The 13649-nt window shown below is 46.2% G+C and overlaps 1 pseudogene; it reads right to left on the reverse strand.

Moving 5' to 3' along the window:
* Nucleotides 1-3731: 3731 nt before the first annotated feature.
* On the reverse strand, nucleotides 3732-5340 carry LOC129403303 (GTPase IMAP family member 1-like; annotated as a pseudogene).
* Between the last annotated feature and the right edge of the window lie 8309 nt (nucleotides 5341-13649).

The raw sequence follows: 13649 nt of genomic DNA on the forward strand, positions 1-13649 counted from the left end.
TGAGCTCCCATTTGACCCAGCAATACCACTTCTGGGAATATATCCCAGAGAAGCAAAAAAGTATAGTTGAAATGACATCTGTACTTATATGTTCATCGCACCATTGTTTACAATGGCCAGAATCTGGAAAAACCCGAGTGCCCGAGAACAGATGACTGGTTAAAGAAACTTTCGTACATTTATACATTGGAATACTATGCAGCTGGTAAAAACGATGAAGTCATGAACTTTGAATATAAGTGGATCAACCTGGGAAAGTATCATGCCTAGTAAAATGACTCAGAAAGAGAGGGACAGATATAGGAAGATTGCACTTATCTGCGGAATGTAAAATAACAGAGTAGGAGACTAACACCCAAGAATAGTAGTATATAGTACCAGGAGGTTGACTCCATGGCTTGGAAGCTGGCCTCACATGCTCTGGGAAAGGCAGCCCAGATAGAGAAGAGTAAAGTAAAATATGATTGGAGAGCTCACGCGGTGCATGCTGAAAGTAGACCAGAGACTGAACAGGATGGCCACTCAATACTCCCATTGCAATACTCAACACCCAAAAGGAGAGAGATAACAAAATGGAATGCCCTGCCACAGAGGCAGGATGGGCTGGGGGGTGGATGGGATTGGGGGGTGGGAGAGATACTGAGTTCATTGGTGGTGGAGAATGGACAGTGGCTGAGGGATGGGCTCTCACCAGTATGAGGGAAACACCAGCATGAAATGTGTCAATCTGTAACTGTACCTTCACAGTGACTCACTAATAAAAAAATGTTTAAAAAATAAAAAAAAGAGGAATGCATGCAAACACCATCGTCACAGTGGGCCTTACACCCTGAAGGCCACTGGGCATGTTCCCTTTCTCTGGGGCCTTGTTCTTTTGTGGATTTGTTGATCCTCCCTTTGGCAGGGAACACACTGCAGCAGAAGGTGGGGGTTTCTAGACACAAAACAAACTAAAAGCTGCCAGATTCCAAATCCAAGTGAGAATACCAAGTGTGTGCTTTGTTAACGTTTGCTTACTGATAGACTCTGGGTGGATAAAGTGTGTCTGGAAGCATTGGTGTGGAAAGAGGAAGATTCAGAAATACAGCAAGCTCTACAGTATCAATGGATGATATTCTAACCTATCGTGTTGCAAGTCATACCTGCAAAACATCTCTTTTATAAGGCGCTTTGCACAGGGTCAGGAGACCACATCAAAGGAACTTCCCCCTAAGTCGGGTGCTGAGGACTTGGGTTTTATCTCTCCAAAGGAGCTTCTGGGGCCTCTATTTGGCTCGTCAACCTCCTCCTCACACTCTCCCGTGCCTCTTTTGGGCCTGTTACTATCCTGGTGGAACCTTTCCTCAGAGACAGGAACCATCGTTCCAGGAGGTTCAGGTTGGTCAGAGAAGAGAGACCTTCGGATCACTCCAGGAAGGGCAGTCCTCCAGCTCTCAGATGACAGAGTCTCCTCAGTAGCTGCAGCCCTGCAGCTCATGGTTTCAGACCATAGACAGGAAGAGGTTACTTTTCTTCCTTGGAAAAGACACACAGAACCCAAGTTCTACTAAAGGCAGTTGGCCTCAGGAATCAAAAGAGAAAATGAAAACATTTCAGTCAAGGGTAACTTCCAGTTGAGAAAGAAAGTAGAGACAGTGAGAAAGAGAGAGACAGAGAGAGTTAGAAAGGACCCGGATGAGCAGAAACCTTAAAAAGAGTCTTTCTTTTTTCAGAAAATAAGGAAACCAAGAAGCCAAACCATCACCTTTTAGAGGAGCTAGATTATTAATCCCACCTCCCTCCTCTGACATTACCCAGAATACTTAAAATTAAATAGGTTTTCTTAAAAAAATGGATGAACTTGCAAGAAAAGTTTTCTGGACCCGAAGTGAATTGAAGTTGGGTATGAGAAGTACAACAGGGAAGAAGAAACTGAAGATCACTCAGAGGCAATTTCACTAAATCAGAACAACTAAAGCTTTGTTCTGAACATTTCACTTACATCAACTTTACACTGTTAAACAGGAAAGCCTAGAAGAAACACAGAGATTCTTAGCATCATTGAACCTCCCAAAACTGAATGAGAAGTTGATAGAAAATCTGAACAGGCCAATTAAAACAAGGAAATTGAAAACATAACAAAAAACTTCCGAAGAACTGATGCCCTGGTCCAGATAGGTCCACTGGTGAGTTCTGTTCCACCTTCAAAGAAGTATTACTACTTTTACTCCTCAAACTCTTGCAAAATATTGAAGAAATAGGAACCCTTCTTAACAGCTTCTACAAAGGTAGCATCACACTAATTCTCAAAGTAGATAGAAATAGTATTAAAAAATTGCAGATCAATTTCCTGGATGAACACTGATTCAATAATAAGATCTTAGTGAACCAAATCCAGCATTATCAAGAAAAATACACCACAATCAAGTGGGATTCATCTCAGCAACATAAGGATGGATCAACACATGTACACCAATTTATGTAATAGACTCTATCCATATACTGTATCCAAGGAAGGTTAAAAAATCATATGAATATACCAGTCAATGCAGGTAAAGCTTGACAAAATTCAACATTTGTTCATGATTAAAACTTTCAACAAAATAAGGACAGAAGGAAGCACCCTCAGTATTCTGTAATAGTAATGGCCACTATAACAAACCCCGTCAGTACTATTCTCAGTGCTGACAAACGGAAAGCATTCCCTGTGAGGTGCAAGGCAAGGGTGTCCGCTGTCTCCACTTTTATTCAATAAAGTGTTCAAAATCCCATCAACAGCAATCAGGCTGGTTAAAGAAACCAAAGGGATCCAAATTGGAAAAGAGGTCAAGTTGTCACCATTTGCAGATGACATGATAACATACATAGAAGACCCCAAGGAGCTCACTAAAAAAAGTTCTTCACAAGAATCATGAATCACGAAATCCCGTTGATCGTTGAATTTCAAGCAGTCTCAGTAACCTCTCCATTCGTCCTGTCTCTCCACTCTGGCCGTCCCAACGATGCCGATGCCGCATTGGAGGCTCTTTCAGGATCAGGGGAATGAGATCCAGTTTGTTACTGGCTTTGGCATATGAATACACCATGGGAAGCTTGCAAGGCTCTTCCTTGTGGGCAGGAAACTCTCAGTAGCTTGCTAGTTTTTCCCAGAGGGAGAAGTAGGTTATAAGTTTCTGGGAGCTTGATTTTAAGTCTCTGGCTATTGGCCATTGATGGGATTACACACACCTGGGTTCATCTGCCAGTACCTTCCAGCATGAGGATTGTCTGAACGTGTGGCGAGGGGCCTTGAGCATGGCTGTGGCTAGGTTCCGGAGGTCTTCGGCCACCAGGAGCTCTGCTTGGGGCAGGGAGGAAAGCTGGAGCCCATCACCTCCGAGGGGCCCCGGGGAAGAAAGCCAGGTGTGCGGACAAGACTTTTAGAAACAATAAACCTCTTAGAAAAGAAAAAAAAGCTCTTAGAAACAACAAACCAATACACCAAAGTAGAAGGCTGCAATGCCAATGCAAAAACATTTATAATCTTTATATGCAAATACAAAACTAGTGGAGGTGTAAAGATTACAGCATTCCAAACAGTGTCCTAAATCATTAACAATAAAGGGAACCAACATTTCTTTTCCTATGAATCTACACAATAAAAGATGTGAAAGATCCTTATTATAAAATCATAAGCTGTTTAATATTTCTCCCAGAGAAGAGAGATGCATCAGTATTAAGACATTTCAAGGATGTTTTAGAGTTGGACAGATTTATTGTACAAGTGTGTATCTATGGTCAGAAGGGACGCCTCGGGCTGAAAAGGTCAGGATGTCGCTCTCTGTCGTTCCAGACATGCTCTGATCTGTCTTCTGCTCCGGGTCACGGTTCCTTCCTGGCCAGTTTCCGCGCTGTGCATCTGCTCTAGGGGTCCCTGAGGTGCTCCGAGCGCCCCGGTAGCCCTGCAGCAGGTAGAACAGGAGGACGCCCCCCAGCAGCAGGGCCAGGCCCACCCACGGGCGGTTGGCAGGCGCCCGGCTCCAGGCCCACAGCCCTGCCAGCAGCCCGCGTCGCCGTCGGGGCTGGTGCATGCGCGCGGCCAGGCTCGCGGCCACCCTGCGCAGCTGGTCCTGGGCGCTGCCCAAGCCCGGGGTCTGCGCCAGCTGGAAGGGCCCGCCGGTGTAGGGGCCGCCGCCCTGGGCCCTGAGCAGCTGCTCCACCTGCGCCATCAGCTCGGCCACCTGCGCCTCCCGCTGGCCGCCCGTGGCCCGGTTGTTAAAGGCGCACACGCGGTGCCCGCACTCGGCCACCAGCTCGCGCAGCGCGCGGTTGTCGCCGTCGCGCACGTACTCCCGCAGGGACCCCCCTGCCAGGTCCTCCCCGCGCGTGAAGACCACGATGGTGCGCGCCAGCACGGCGTCCCCGAAAGCGTCCTTCACGGCGCTCGCGGCCAGCTGGTCCCCGGGGGTGAAGCGGCCCAGCTGGGTCACCAGCAGCAGGACGTGGGGCCCCGGCGCCGAGAGCAGGACGCAGCGGCCCCGCTCCCACCACCGCGGGTCCGAGTCGGGGATGTCGGAACTGAACAGGTCCGGCGTGTCCAGGACCTCCAGGTGCCACCGGCCCCACCTGCACGTCCCCACGGCGCAGGTCGTGGTCACGGGCGTGGCGTGAGCAGGGACGGAAGCAGTCCCGGCCCAGGATGCTGTTCCCCGTGGCGCTCTTCCCGGTGCCCGATTTCCCCACCAGGAGGAGCCTCAGTCTGGGCTCCTGCAGGAGCTGCGCGGCCTCGGGATCTAGGGGACAGACAAACTATTAGTTCCCAGCCCCCCTTCCGCGCCAAGCTGCTCCTCGGGAGCCTTTGAACCCCGAGTCCCCGGGCCTGCGCCTTTCCCTTTCACGCAGAACTTCCCTGGGGTCACTTTGGGCTCCTGTGTCATCACCTTCTTCCAACCTTTGCCTTCTTCACAGGCACCTGTAAATGCTGGAGAACCTTTGCCAGTCCAGAACATTCCCCTTCTGACAATACTTGCAGAGCTGCTCTAAACCGGACATCTGTGGCTTCTGCTATTGGTCTCCCAGGAGATCCCCATGCCCTAGGTGGAGGGACCATGGCTCTGGGGTCCCAGACACCCCAATTCCAATCACAGTTGGGGGGCGCACAGGCTAGCCCAGGATCACAGACCCTCACAGCTGGGCAGGTTGGGGTGCAGCTGAAGTGAACCCTAAGGGCTCCTGCTGGTTTCCCTGTGGGTGTGTCTCTGTTGGGTCCTGAGTTGCCCTTCCCGCTGCTCCCAGTGCTCACCCGGGGTAAGTGTATGTGCAGGGACATGTGCTCACCATAGACACTTTCTTCATCCCTTGTCATCCTCCGTCCTCCCATGCCCACCTGCAAGAGTCCAAATCCAGTGTTAGTTCATTCATTCATTCATTCCATTCATTCATGCATGCCTGTATTTCTATGAGAGCATAATCACCTGCACTGTGCCAGGCAAAATCCATAAAATGAGCTATATTGCCTGAAAAAAAAAAGTCCTAGGGCCACACCCTCTAAAGATCTAAATTTAGGGATGAACATTGGACTCTGTCATATACTGTAGTGACAGTTTTACCTCCACGCCAGCGGTTCGTGTTTCTGCACCTGGTCCCCTATCACCTTCCTAAGATCGGACCTAAGGGTTATTTTGCGTTGGTCATTCTGTGATAGTTGCTTTTTGTTCTTAGAAATCCAACCTCCAGTGACTGAGTTGAAGAAACGCACGCCCAGGAGCTTTAGAGCAGAGAAAACTTTAGCTGGTGCCAGTGATTCCTGCCACAGTGGGAGGAGGTTGTGGGCGCCAGGGACCACGGGCCTGAGGGGAGTCACAGGCAATCCCCACGTGCTCTGGGAGAGTGTGTGTGAACTATTTTAAAATACCTTTTAAGAGGGGAAGGATGCTCCACGTGCAATATCTTATTGCTCTTATATGTAGATAGGAAGAAAAGAACCTTATATTCGGAATATTCAGCACTCAAAATTCATGTTACCCAGTGCCTCCAAATATCGCTCTTTTCCAGATTTATTTTTATGTTTATTTATTTTTATTTTTAATTATTATTATTATTATTATTATTGGGCTGGAGCTATAGTGCAGCGGGTAGGGCATTTGCCTTGCTCATGGCTAACCCAGGTTTGATTCTTCCACCCCCCTTGGAGAGCCCAGCAAGCTACCAAGAGTATCCCGCCTGCACAGCAGAGCCTGGCAAGCTACCTGTGGCATATTCGATATGCCAAAAAACTGTAACAAGTCTCACAGTGGAGACGTTACTGGTGCCCACTCGAGCAAATCCATGAGAAGTGGGATGATAGTGATACAGTGATTATTTATTTATTTATAAATTTTTTATTAGTGAATCACTGTGAGGTAGTTACAAACTTATAAACTTTCATGTTTGCATTTCAGTCTTACAATGATCGTTTACCCATCCCTCCACCAGTGCCCATTCTCCTCCACCAATGATCCCAGTATCCTTCCCACCACCCCCACCCCATCCCCCAGCACCCCACCCTGCCTCTGCGGTAGGGCATTCCCCTTTGTTCTCTCTCCTTTTGGGTATTGTAGTTTGCAATAGAGGTATCGAGTGGCCTTCATGTTCGGTCTATAGTCTACTTTCAGCTCCCAACTTTCAACCCAAATGGGTCCTCCCAACACCCTCTACTTGGTGTTCCCTTCTCTATCTCAGCTGCCTTTTCCTCCAGCAGGTGAGGCCAATTTCCAAGCTGTGGGGCTGACTGTTTCTTTTTAAAGTACACATCTTGAGAACCATTGTCAGAGATTCTGATTCATTTCTGATAAAAATCAGTTCACAAAGCAGTAAACTTTAAGCCAAATTTCTGTTTGAACCCTTCCTAGCAGGGGAGGAAATCGAGAGTCCCTGCCAGCGGGGTGAGTGGTGATGCCGGGGTTGGGGAGCAGCCACGTAAGGCGAAGGGGGTGCTGAACAAGCTCTGACCTCAGATGTCCCTTGAGATGGCCCTGCAGTGTCCAGGGAGGGCAGGGAGAAGCTGGGGTGGGGGGTACATTCGTCCTCATCCCAATGGCCACATCTCAGCTAGGACCAGCTATGGGTCCAGAGGAGGGTCTTGCCTTTGCTGGCTCTGCAGCTTGACAGTGTTTCCTGCCTCTCACAGTCTAACCTGTCCCAGGTGTGGTTCAGCACATATTTCTCTTACAGTGCTCAGGAGTGTAAATGAGGCAGGCTTTACTCCTAAGCAAGAGCTGTGTCTCCCAGGCTGGAGAGACGCGCTTTCCATTCCTCTGAGCTAGATCAGCTGGGAGCTGGAGCCGGGTTCAGACTCTGGGAGCCTGGCCTGGGTTGCTGGGCTGTTACTGCGCGGTGCCTGGTGATTGCAGGTGCTCTGGCACAAACACTCCGGGACCTCTTTCCCTCTGGCTGCTAGCAGAGCCCTCTCCCCTCTTTGACTCACCTTCCCGGGACAGGCACTGAGGCTGCTTGGAGAAGTCCCTGACCCGCTACTTTGTCCTGGGCAGTGAGAAGAGCAGGCTGGTGCCTCCCAGCAGAGAGGAAGTCTCTGTGCTCTCAGACCTCAGGTCTCTGGAAGCCCTGGGAGGGTGGGACAGGGGAGGGTGGGGAAGGACTTAAAGAGACACACACTCTACACTGAGTTGTGGGTTTACAGGGTTTCTCCTACAAATCTCCCCTCCTGCTGTGACGTAGGAGATGTGTGGAGCAGCATGGCCCCTGATAGCAAATATCTTGCTGTGGGTCAGGCGCTGCTCTTGCATTTGCCGATTGGGTTTGATCTCCGGCATTCCTTATGATCCTCTGAGCACCACCAGGAGTAATTCCTGAGTGCTGAGCAAGGAGTAAGCCCTGAACATTGCTGGGTGTGGCCCACAAACCAAACAAAATTAAAATATCTTGCTGTACCTGAGGAAGAGAAGGGGATTGTTCATTCCTAAGACCTGACCCTGTTCTAGAATTACTGATGTAATTTTTCCATTATCCTGCTTGATATAGGGATTTTCTCACCCCACCCCCATAAAAAATGGTCCAGAGAAACTTCGGCCCAGTCCTAAGAATATGATTCAGTTGTCAACAGCTGCCCATTGATTGGACATGCCTATGGCAGTGCCACCCTGGTGCAATGCTACCCTGACTCTAGCCTGTCAGAAGATTCTGGAAGCAAAGAGCTATCATTCTCTGAGAAAGAAAGTCTTCTAGCTGGGGGAGGATGTTCTTCTAGCTGGTGGCATGTTGGGTGTGAATACTTTACCCAGTCTCAGGTTGGCCTTAGTACAGACCTAGTTTTGCTGCTGGGATGGAACCATCAATTCTAATTACTCTTTCTTCTCTCAAGAGGATAATGAGAGCAAGGCTAGAAAGTGAGCCAATGTCAAGTGGTGAACGGGTTACCAAAGACTGGGCCATTGACCTGTTCATGCCACTAGCCAGCCACATGGCCTACCTAACTCAGGGAAACTTCTTGAATTGGACTGTCCCTGGAGGAAGTAAATTCTGAGCTTTTTGTATTTTGTCGTCCAGGCTCTAACTTTTTATCTCTTTCTTGCCAGCACATTTTTTCTTTGTTTTTAAGGTAGGAAAAGTTTCAACTTCCTGTTTTCCATCTGTTTCAGGGGACAGAGTCTTTTGAATGACTGACACTCCTGCTGTTTTCATTTCCACTTCAGTGGGAAAGGTGATGAAAATTTATTTGATTATTTATTATTGATTAGTTTAATGTGAAGACATGGCCCCCATAGCATGGCCAGGAAATGTTTTTGAACAAAGTTGGTGTGTCTCCCTCAAAATAAAAATAAAGAAAATTTGTAGCTTGAGCAACAGCACATCGGGTAGGGTGTATGCCTTCATGCGGCCAATGTGGGTTTGAATCCCAGCATCCCATATGGCCCCCTGAGTATACCCCGTCCGGAGTAATTCTTGAGCGCAGAGGCAGGAGTAACCCGTGTGCATCACCGGGTGTGACCCAAAAAGGAAGATAAATAAATAAATAAATAAAATAAAGGAAATTTACCAAGGGAAAATAATAACGACATGTGCTTTTTATTGATGAAGTAATAATCCAAAATGGAAGGGTAGAGAATAAGTGGAATGTATTTGTTTCTTATATTTTACTAGATGCCTTCAAATCTTACTTCAGGTAAGAGTACTAATGATAATGGTATATTGTCACTAATGATAATAATATATTTATGGTACAGCATATGTTTCAGACTCAAGAACAATGGAGAAGGATCAGAACAGTTTTGCATATCCTTTTATTTTGTAATATTAGTTGCACAGGGGAATTTTAACTGATACAGAAGGTGTTTTTTTTAGTTTTTTATTAGTGAATCACTGTGAGGTACAGTTACAAACTTATGAACTTTCACGTTTGCATTTCAGTCATACAGTTATTGTTTTCATCCCTCCACCAGTGCCCATTCTCCTCCACCAATGTTCCCAGTATTCCTCCCACCACCCCACCCCATCCCCCACCACTCCACCCTGCCTCTGAGGCAGGGTATTCTCTTTTGTTCTCTCTTCTTTTGGCTGTTGTAGTTTGCAATAGAGTGAATACAGAAGTTTGAAAATCAACTTTCGCAACAACTCAAGATTGACTTGCTTGATCTCAGAATTGATATTTTCATTTGTCTTTGGGTCAACTCACACTCCTTGATTATTCTTTGTGGATCTAAAACTCCAATTTTAGCCCCATATTTATTTTATGGCCATTGTTTGTTTTCCTAGTGATTAATTCATCATAATGAGTGTTTACTTGATGATTCTTTGTATCTTTGTATCTTTGTAATTCATGGTGATTAAATAAAGAAGACATACTTTAAGCAATTTTATTATTGTTTTTTTTTATAATTTATTTATTTTTAATTAGAGAATCACCGTGAGGGTACAGTTACAGATTTATACACTTTTGTGCTTATACTTCCCTCATACAAAGTTCGGGAACCCATCCCTTCACCAGTGCCCATTCTCCACCACCCGTAAACCCGGCATCCCTCCCACCCTCCCCAATCCCATCTCCCCCCCACCCCACCCTGCCACTGTGGCAAGGCATTCCCTTCTGTTCTCTCTCTCTAATTAGCTGTTGTGGTTTGCAATAAAGGTGTTGAGTGGCCGCTGTGCTCAGTCTCTAGCCCTCATTCAGCCCGCAACTCCCTTCCCCCACATGGCCTTCAACTAAAATGTAGTTGGTGATCGCTTCTCTGAGTTGCCCTTTCCCCGGAACGTGAGGCCAGCCACGAAGCCATGGGGTCAACCTCCTGGTACTTATTTCTACGGTTCTTGGGTATTAGTCTCCCACTAATTTTATTATTGTTTTATAAATTTCGTATAAATTTCTTTTTTTAGATTTATTTATTAGTGAGTCACAGTGAGGGTACAGTTACAGATTCTTACATTTTTGTGCTCATGTTTCCCTCATACAAAGTTCGAGAACCCATCCCTTCACCAGTGCCCATTTTCCACCACAAATAAACCCAGCATCCCTCCCACCCTCCCCAATCCCATCTCCCCCCAGCCCACCCTGTCACTGTGGCAGGGTATTCACTTTTGTTCTCTCTCTCTAATTACGTGTTGTGGTTTGCAATAAAGGTGATGAGTGGCCATCCTGTTCAGTCTCTAGTCTACATTCAGCACGCATCACCCTTCCCCCGCAACACTGTCAAAACAGCAATACTCCCCAAAGCATTATACAGATTCAACGCGATCCCTATAAGGAAACCCATGACATTCTTCAAAGAAATGGATCAAGCAATCCTAAAATTCATATGGAACAAGAAACGCCCACGGATAGCTAAAACAATTCTTGGGAAAATTACGATGGGAGGCATCACCCTCCCCAACCTTAAACTTTAGCACAAAGTGGTAATAATCAAAACAGTATGGTACTGGAACAAAGGCAGAGCTTCAGACCAATGGAACAGGGTGGAATATCCCTACACACAACCCCAAGTGTATGACCATCTAATCTTCGATAAGGGAGCAAGAAATGTGGAGTGGAGCAAGGAAAGCATCTTTAACAAAAGGTGCTGGCACAACTGGACAAACACATGCTAAAGAATGGGCTTAGACCTCGACCTGACACCATGCACAAAAGTCAGATCAAAATGGATTAAAGACCTCAACATCAGACCACAATCCATAAGGTACATTAAAGTCAAGGTCAGCAAAACCCTCCACGATATTGAAGCTAATGGTATCTTCAAAGATGACATGCAACTGACCAACCAAACAGAGATCAACAAATGGGACAACATTAAAATAAAAAGTTTCTGCACCGCAAAAGATCCAGTGACCAGAATACAAACACAATCTACATAATGGGAAAGGATATTCACCCAATACCCTGCCGATAAGGGGTTGATATCAAGACTATATAAAGCACTGGTTGAACTCTACAAGAAGAAAACATCCAACCCCGTCAGAAAATGGGGCGAAAAAAAGGAACAGAAACTTGTGATTTCTGGCAGATATTTCTCTGGACTTAGTAAAATACTGAAATACAGAAATCCAAAACTGTGCGGCTGCTAGTGCGGCCTCCTGACTTCATATCTCTTCATTCTCAGCAATGGAAAACAAATTACCAAATGCTTTCTTTTCAGTAGGTCGACTTTAGGGGGGAGGAACTCCAAATCAATGGTAGTGATTTTTTTGTTGAGATATTGAATGTAATCAAAGTAAAGTGAAAGTAAATTGAAATTTACCAGTTACACATGCGGGGTGGGGAGCTGGGAAGGTGGGGGGAAGGGGAGAGGTATACCGTGATTTTTGGTGGTCAATATGTGCACTGGTGAAGGGATGGGTGTTTGAGCATTGTATAACTGAGACTTAAACCTGAAACTTTTGTAACTTTCCACATGGTGATTCAATAAAAAAAAGAAATGAACAGAAACTTTCCCAAGGAAGAGATACAAATGGCCAAAAGGCACATGAATAAGTGCTCTACATCACTAATCATCAGGGAGAGGCAGATCAAAACAACCATGAGATACCACTTTATACCACAGAGACTGGCACACATCCAAAAGAACAAAAGCAACCGCTGTTGGAGAGGATGTGGGGAGAAAGGGACTCTTCTACACTGCTGGTGGGAATGCCGACTGGTTCAGCCCTTTTGGAAAACAATATGGAGGCTTCTCAAAATATTAGAAATCGAGGTCCTATTTGACCCAGCAATACCACTTCTGGGAATATATCCCGGAGAAGCAAAAAAGTATAGTCAAAATGTCATTTGCACTTATATGTTCATCGCAGCACTGTTTACAATAGCCAGAATCTGGAAAAAACCCGAGTGCCTTAGAACAGATGACTGGTTAAAGAAACTCTGGTACACCTATACAATGGAATATTATCTTGCTGTTAGATAAAATGAAGTCATGAACTTTGCATATAAGTGGATCAACATGGAAAGTATCATGCTAAGTGAAATGAGTCAGAAAGTGAGAGACAGACATCGAAAAAATGCACTCATCTGTGGAATATAAAATAACAAAGTAGGAGACTAGCACCCAAGAATAGTAGAAATAAGTACCAGGAGGTTGGTTTTATGGCTTGGAGGCCGGCCTCACATTTCGGGGAAAATGCAGCTCAGATAGAGAAGGGAACACCAGTAAAATGTGGTTGGAGACCATGCACAGGAATGGTGATGCATGCTGAAAGTAGACAAGAGACTGAACACAATGGCCACTCAACAACCCTATTGCAAACCACAACACCCAATGGATAGAGAGAACAAAAGGGAATACCATGCCACAGAGGCAGGGTGGGGTGGGGGGAGATGGGATTGGGGGTGGTAGGGATACTGGGTTTATTGGTGGTGGAGAATGGGCACTGGTGAAGAGATGGTTTCTCGAACATTGTATGAGGGAAACAGGAGCAAGAAAATGTGTAAATCTGTAACTGTGCTCTCACGGTGATTCACTAATTAAAAAATAAAGAAATTTCTTTAAAAAGAAAAAAAAGTTCAGGATGGTTCCGCATCAGAAAGCATGTGAAGGAAACAGGAGGTACACCTCGCTGGCTAGTGAAGGACGGTCTTCTGGCAGCTCTAAGCACTTGCTACAATTCCACATATTTGTGTGCAACAGTCCAAACCTGACCTTGCCTCGGCCCCCTCAAGGTCAGTCCCTGGACCACCTGAGGTCCCCTTAGCCCTGCAGGAGTGACCCTGCCAGCAGTGACGCCTGAGTACAGCCTGGGGCTTCCCAAATCCCCCAAATCAGACAAACAGTGAAAACCAAGCCACCTGTGTCCTTTCCATTGTGGCCTCATCCTCCTCATCACCCTAATCTTGATCCTTTGAAAACTCAAACTCTCAACCTGGAATGTGGGAAATTTCCCCAAGCTGTCACCTGGCAGTGACATATTTGAGCATCAAGGTGATGTCGTGGTTACAATTTTTCATTTAACAGCCCTTTACATATCTAGTCCCTCTTTTGCTTTCCTTTTCAACGAAACTATTCTCCCTTTTGGAGTTTGGGACAATGAATCTCAGCTACCTCTGAAGGTACATGAGCAGTCGTTAGCAACTGCAATATCTCATGAGCATCTAAGGCATGATCTCTCTTACTTGTATGTGAATAGAAGAATTTTATTTCTTTCTAGGTAGCCCTTTGAAGAGTGATGACCACCAAATCATAAAGGGAATTTGTATAAATGTTTACCATTTCTCC

The sequence above is a fragment of the Sorex araneus genome, chromosome 1 (assembly GCF_027595985.1).
Source record: "Sorex araneus isolate mSorAra2 chromosome 1, mSorAra2.pri, whole genome shotgun sequence".
Lineage (NCBI taxonomy): Eukaryota > Metazoa > Chordata > Mammalia > Eulipotyphla > Soricidae > Sorex > Sorex araneus.